Genomic DNA, 8,221 nt, shown 5'->3' on the forward strand with positions numbered 1-8,221 from the left:
TACCATTACCATCATTAGACGATATGTTGCCGAAGGGAAAGTCAACATTCTCATGGTTGCATCAGCAGATACACTGACTAAGCCAATGTCCCAAGTCTAGCTTGATCATTACATGGAAAAGATTGGTGTTCAATACATGGGAAGATGGCTTTGAGTGCAAGTGGGAGATTATTAGAAGTATGCCCTTAAAGAAGTGTCTAAGTAATAGCTTTTGGAACACTTACTTTTGTCAAATGGGAGATTTGTAGAAGCGATCTAAGTGGTCTAAATTTTGTACTTGTCAAGTGGAAGATTCTCAAGCTTGACTGTCACATGTAATAATTTTTGGAATACTTATTTTGTTAAACTCTTTTTATTTTAATGGAAGAGAAATGTTTATTGTTAATCACTATTTGTGTGCTATGTGTTTAATCAACTACAGGATCCAAGGAATGTAATCAATCTATGGAAGAAGTGATCTAGGAAAGTTAGATCAAGGAGGTCTTTCTCTTGTGTTCATTCCTAAAAGGTTCGTAGCCATAAGATTGTCAATTAAGCATTGACAATCCGTTTAAGGCTTCTATGTGTTATGTCAACTCAATTGGGAGTATGATTAGTCTCAAGTCGTTAGTGTTAGACACTATAACAAACACATAGGTGCTTCATAGGATGTTGAGTACACAGAACATCGATCAACAAAGAGTTCTAACTTAAATGTCATTTAAGAACCAATTAGTTGCAATAATGAAAATTAGTTCTTTGACCTGAGAGACCACATATGCCTTATGTGTACGTCTTTGAGCATTTGACAATGTAACCTCGTGGGGAACCAAGATTCCCAGGCCTTGTACACACCGCCTGACTCACTATGAGAATACACTCCTCATCTTGGGTATGTTCCTAGCATTGTTAGGTCATTGATTTATTCATAAAGACATGTGAGTGTACAACAAGGTATCTCTAACCTTCCATAGTGGAAGGAGAATACTCTAAGATATGGTTCCGAGAGTCTTTGGCCAAAGCATATAATACGAGGAAGAATGTTCCAAATCATATTCACTAGAATCATATCGAGAAGAATCACAATGGATAGTAAACATGAAATTAATTATCAACGAAACAATGTGGTCAAGAGTATTGAATTATAGAAATAGGATCTTATTGCACTGTTGTTGTAATTGAATAGGTTGTCTTACTACTACTTAGCTTAGGCAACCATGACATACTGCAATCCTTGGTCTGGAAAAATGATAGTACTTGAAGGCCCTCCACTTGGGTGACTTCCTTGTGAACACAAGAATGAGCTTCAAAGGTATGAAAGCTCAAACTTTCCTCTTTCCTTTTTGCAAAGAGTCTTAGTTAATCATCCATTAGGCCTTGAATTTCATGGACTTGCTTTAAGCTTATATATGCAGGTGTTGCTCAAATAATCTCTACATAAGCAAGATTAGGGGAATGCACATATTATTTCAAGTATGGTAGTTACATTCCATTGAGTTGTGATTTCAAAGTGATTACTAAAAGTTGAATCAAATAAAAATTATGGTGCTCATGGTTTTGATATGTTGCCATTGTATATGTATAACGACTTTTTATAGAATTTCAACATCTCTTACAAATGATAGCAATTATATCCCTCAATAATGTTTTTCAAGTTATCAGATCTTACAAAATTGTGAAGATGTTATTGAAGCCCTTCGAGAAAAATTAACAATCGCAAGGTTTATGATTCCAAGTCATTCGAGACTTATCGAGAGGTAGCATAGGAATCTAGGTTTTTTTTTTCGGTAAATAATGTGGTCTCATTTATGATATTTGGTATGAATTTAGAGCACCCATGAAGACTCGTGTGGATGATGAGTTTGAAGATGGGTACCACTGTATGCTAATCACATTGGATAGGGCAAAACTGCTAATGGTATGGCTTATTGGATAGTGCGCAACTCTTGGTGTAATTGATGACAAAATCAGGAGGATGCACCTATTATTTCAGGTATAACAGGTACATTCCATTGAGTTGTGGTAAGTGATTATTGAAAGGTGAATCAAATACAAATTATGGGATTCATGGTGTTATGTGTAGCGACTCTTAACAAGGTTTCAACATCTCTTACAAATGATAACGACAATATCCCTCAATCATGTCTTTCAAGGTATCATATGCTTCAATATTATGAAGATCTTATTAACGCCCTTCGTGAACAACCAATAATCGTGGCATTTATGATTCCAATTTATTTGAGGATTATTGAGAGGTAACATAGGAATCTAGGGTTTCTTTCATGAATTTTTTTGTCTTATTCATGATATGTGATATGAATTTAAGAGGCTACTGCAAATAACCGCAATAGGTCTACAACTCCAATGCTAGCACACTCGTATGTACAATCCCACGAGATTAATGCATATGAAGAGGGTACTAATACAGAACACGAGAAACTTAAAATTTCAAGTTATTACATCCTACAACATCTTGAAGATGTTATTGTCGCCCTTGATGAACAACAATTATTGGGGCATCCAGAGTTTTTTTTTTTTTTTTTCTTTTTTCATAAATAGTTTATCTTATTAATCGCTAGAATACAAAAGTTCATCTACTATGGTGGATGCCTGTAGTAGATAGAAATCCCTTACGGACGCTTTGCCCATTAAGAACTTGGATGTGGTATAAAATGTAAGTTTTCTACCAAGGGCCTTATCGTGATAGAAATGAAATGCGCACTGTTGTGGATTCGCATGACCATAAGTGAAGCCTGTTGTAAAATATCTCATAACTCGAGCATTGTTCGTTGTTAATTACGTTTATGACCACGGGTATATGTCGTTGTAGATTTGAAATAGGCAGTGTCGTAAACTTATAGGAGCATATTTAGGCGACTTAGTTAGCTTGTTTTCGTACATTTATGTTGTTAGTTCATAATTATTTTAGTAGTTTAAGCCATTTTCATGTGTTTTTAGGTTCATATGGCTAAGGAAGCAAAAAGGTGCATTTTGGATCATTTTGGAGCAAAATTAGGCTTGGAATGGATAGCTTATGCTTGGAGCAAAAGGAATGGACGAAATTGAAGACCTAAAGGTGTTAGGATTCCTAATCTAAGAAGGATTCCTAGTCAAAGAAGGATTCCTAGTCAAAGAAGGTTTCCTACTTGAAGTAGGAAAGTTAAGCCAAGGTTTCCTATTTTTGTTTGACCTTTCCTAATCCTAAATGTCCCTAAGTTCCAGCAACTTTGAAGGTATCTTATGCATTTTAGGACACAAACCAAAGATTCCTTGCACTATCCTAGTCTATGCCGCACCTTTCTTACCCTTTTCTTCCAAAATCTGCCATATATCTTCTTTCCCCTTTTATTCTAGTCAATGCCGCAACTTTCCTTTCCTTTTCCTCTTAGAATTCTGATTTGTTACCCTTTTTCCTTGAGGATTTGGAGCTAAAAACCTTCCCAAATTAATTACTTATTGCCTTAACCTTTCTCCCTCTATATATACATAATCTGCCGCACATATTGGAGATTCTAGACATCCATACACATCCATTCGAATTATTCCTCATTCTCCCCATTCATTCAGCCATCATCCACCCTCTACCACCATCCAACCTATCCATCCATCACCATAATTCATACCCAAACACCCTTGTGCCGCAACAAAGAAGGAGAAAGAAGAGAGGAGAAGCCTTGGACGTTTTAGCCTTTCAAGCTTGGATTGTTGGAGCGTTTCTAGGTGTATTCAATCTTTGTTTTAATGTTTAATTTATATTCTCTTTGTTTTGTTGTAAACATGAGGAGCTAAATTTGTTTTAGCTAGGGGAGGCTTTGAAACCATGATTATATTTGCAATATGAATTGATTAATTCCAGTTGTGATTTCATAAATTGTGAATGCAATTTACTTAACCGTTTGATGGATAACTTATTCTTGTTTATTGATTAAGGGTGCACACTTAATTTGCATGCTTGAATTTGGTGCTAGAATATAAGGGAGTTTCACATAATCGTTACAAACTTATGTTCACAAGTAGTTAAGGTTGTTTTCATAATCATGTTAAGTGAATTCCTAGCATGAGTATCATGATGTCATAGTTACAAGTGCTTTGTCAATGCTTATGATTTTCATTGAACGTAATGATCTTTGATTGTATCTCTATTATGATGTCATGTAGGGAACTTTTGAAGAATGCTTTGGGTTGTCGTATGATGTCATCCAATCCAATAACTTAAGGAAAATCTGATGGTTAATTAGTGATATCACGGTTAATATGGGGTGTTGAGGTTCATGGTTTATCAAAAAGCAACTGGAAATCAATTTGTATGCAAGTGTGTCATGTGTGGAGAAGGACTCTCTAGCTAGCTAATCACCCATCGATATACCCAAATTCGTTCATAACTTTGTCTAGTTTAGTTTCTATTTTGTTTTAATTCAAATTCGTCAAAACCAAAACCCCCCCTTTGTTTTAAGTGTCAATTAGGTTAGAATCTAATCTATTGTGTGTTTTTAAGTGTTTTTGAGTCAAAACTAATTCAATTTTCGTCCAAAGCAAGTCCTAGAGTCTAGTTTGAGTCTTTTTGGTTGTTTTGTGTTGTTTTGAGTCTTTTGAGTTTATTTTGAGTCATATAGGTTTAGTTAAGAGTCTTTGAGTTTGTTTAAGTGTTTTTAAGCATATTTTTGTATCTTTGAGTCAGTTTTCATTAGATTAGCAATCCCTCCTAATCCCCGGCCTAGAACGATCCCTACTTATATCTATACTACAATTGTCAAAAAGAGGGTTTAATTTGAGTGCTATTATATATCGCATCATAAACTCCTAGAGACCACGAGTTATGCTCGTTGTATGAAAGATAACCACATGCACTATTCATTGTTATTAGTTTTTCAATTTTGTGTTCTTTTTAAATTTGTTGACCCATAATTTATACTAGTTACATATGGTTCTAAGCAGTTTAAATACACCAAGACGAAATAAAAGATTGATAATCTTATAACATAACTTCAAATTACAATACATTGAGTTTCCAAAGAAATATATAAGCAACGAAATTTTGATGTCTTAAAGTATCAATCTTATCCAAGTTGTACCAAAATACAAGTTTCCAGTCTAAATACCAACTAAAACTACCCTCCAACTTGGATATACTTTGATGGCTAGGCAATCATACTAGATATAGCATCCTTCAGGATACAAAATTCACTTGTAGGCCAGTATAAAGACATATTCTCTACTCTCACACAGTTACCTAAAATTTTCAACAGTTAGGACCAAGTATCATGTAATGAACTTTTGCTTTAGAATTTGTTGATTTTATTGATCCAGTTGCAACTACTTGTCCATTTCTGAGCTAATTAGAGACTAGCATGAAAACCCTAGTAAAGTACCAAAAGGTTGTAACTAGGATAAAGAAATCAAATAAGAACATCAATATAGAATGACTAATTTATTAGTTATCAATTATTATCAAGTTTGTGTTATTACCTAGAAAGTGGCTTTAACAATTATTATCTATATTTGTACTACTTCTTTGTGACTACCAAATATGGAAGAAAAAAAATTGATCAATTTATATCAAAAGCTTATAAATTCCACAGCCTAACTATTTAGTACTTGTTCTCGTATACTTGGGAACTAGCTTTGAATCTTGTCTATAAGCACCGTTAGCTTTTCGTGCACTTTTTATCACATTGTATATGATAAAAAAAAAATAGAAAAACAATGTAATTATCAATACCATGTTATCTCTTAGCTTCTTGTGCACTTTTTCTTTCACATACACCTGTCTAGGCTCGCCTAGCCTTTGTCCAGACCCTGCCCAGACCTAAATGGCTCCGCCTAGTCCTGCCTAATTCTGTCTAGCGTCAATCTATTATGTTTTCTGAGTTTATGATTGATTAGGAGTGACTCACGGTAGTCGGACACCGTTCAGTGGCTCGGCGACCGCTTAAGCCGATTTTTAGAACATTGATCAATACCCACATGATAAGTTGGTTACACTTTTCAAAGAGAGTAAAAAATTGAACATTGTAAACCATTATACTTGGTGTTCTTCCATGTTTGTAGTATTCACTTCAATAAAAAAAATTGTGTTGAACTATGTTACTCCTACCAAAAGAACCCTTCTAAATAACCATCTATCAATTGTTCTTTATAGGAACTTGCAAATATGCAAATCCATTTTTGCAGTGCATGGGGACCTCTTAGATATCAACCCTCGCTAAATAGTCATATGATAAAATCGTGAGCCTTATCTTATACAAATTTGCAACATACAATCAAACTAAACAAAAATTTGCATGAGAAATATTCACACAAACATTTAGCCTTTTACATAGGTTTGTCCACACAAATCACTTACACCCTTACTATTATCAATACTTTGAAGGGCCACTTCTTTTCTCTTCTTAGAGTCATTTTCATCCATATCAAGCTTCATCTCATAGGTGATGAGTTTCCCAACCAATTTTCCAAGCTTGATCTCATTTAGGTCCTAAAACTCTTGAATCACAGCCTTCTTGGCTTGAAATCTCTTGGGTTAGGATCTCAAAATTTTTTGAACAACAGTTGTTTCGTCAATAGGCTTCCCTAACCCAAGACATCATTTGTCAACATTTCAACTTTCTCATAGAAGGCTGAGAAGGTTTCAAACTCGAGCATTCTCAAATCCTCAAATTTTGAAAGAGTCATCTAGAGCTTTAGTTCCTTCACTTGTTTATCATCTTCATGAAGAATTCGGAGTTTGTCCCAAGCTTGCTTGACAGATGTGCAGTAACGAACATGAGCAAACTGATTAGACGAAATGGCGGAAACAATAGCATTCCTTGCTTTCCTATTTTCCATGGTCGATGCAATCTCCCCTTGTGTTCATTCACCTTTAGGCTTAATCACAGACTCTCCATTAACAAGCCTTCCACTCGAAGGTGAGATAATGAATAACAGTAAACACTACAACAAATTGGTCCTTTAGCGAGAAACATTTCAGCGAGAACATTATCTTTCACGCTGTAGAGTTGCTTTTGACGAGGAAAATTTTGAGTTCTTGCAAAAAGTGAGCTCATTTGGTGTCCTTACATCTCTAAGAAACAGCGAGAAAAAATCGTTCTTCTCGCACTAGGTTTAGCGGGAATTATATTCCCTTCTCGCCAAAATATTAGCGAGGAAATTATTGTTTTTCTCGCTGAACAAAATTTTTAGCGAGGAAAATAGGTTCTCATTGTAGCATTCCCGTTATAATTTTCCAAAAGTTTCAAATAAGGTGCCTTTTATTCACACCTACAACGATAAATTTTCTATTTGGATCGCATAAGTGTTCAGCGAGAAAAATATTTCTTGCATACGGCCCAAGTTTGTAAAACTCAATATTTTTCTAAGTGTTTATAAGGACAATACTGTGTCGTTTATGGAATAATAATAATAATAATAATAATAATAATAATAATAATTACGGCCCAAGTTTGTAAAACTCAATATTTTTCTAAGTGTTTATAAGGACAATACTGTGTCCATAATAATAATTACGACCCAAGTTTGTAAAACTCAATATTTTTCTAAGTGTTTATAAGGACAATACTGTGTCGTTTATGGAATAAGAAGAAGAAGAAGAAGAAGAAGAAGAAGAGAAAATGGGAGAATCTTCTACAGGGTAGGGCGGGTGGAAAAAGGAGGAGGCCTGAATAAGGAGGAGAAGAGAACAGGGGAAAAGAAAAAGAAAGAAAAAGAGGTAGAAGAAGGATAACGAGGAGAGAAAACTACACCTGAATTTTTTAGAGAGGCCAAGGGAAGTATAGAAGACTACGTTTGAAGAAGCAAAGAGAATCATAACAAAAGGATGGTTCCTTTTGTTGACCTGCAACAAGGGTAAAAATTCCCAGCTTTCTTTGTTATTTCCATAGCTTCTTTATATCAATCTTTCTTATTACTTTTAATTTTATACATTGGGTGTGTTGATCAAAACATCATGTTTTAGGGTTTGGCTTAAAAAGTCAATTTTTGTTAATTGCGAGTATAATTGAAATCAAAGTTATAGACATGATTTTGGAATTGTATGGAAGTATTCTGAAGTTATAATTAGAAGAGTTTGAGTTTTAATTTGCAAGGAACTTATGTTTTCTACGAAGAAAAACTATTTTCAAGTAGCCTACTTTGGTTCTTGATTTCTATGTCCTTATGGATTCCTTTTGATCCATTATCATGAGTTTTGAAACTAGACATGTCCATGATCAAAGTCCATTTGATTTCACATAATTCTGTTGAGTTT

The sequence above is a fragment of the Pyrus communis genome, chromosome 4, assembly GCF_041283825.1.
Source record: "Pyrus communis isolate YQ-2024b chromosome 4, ASM4128382v1, whole genome shotgun sequence".
NCBI classification, from domain to species: domain Eukaryota; kingdom Viridiplantae; phylum Streptophyta; class Magnoliopsida; order Rosales; family Rosaceae; genus Pyrus; species Pyrus communis.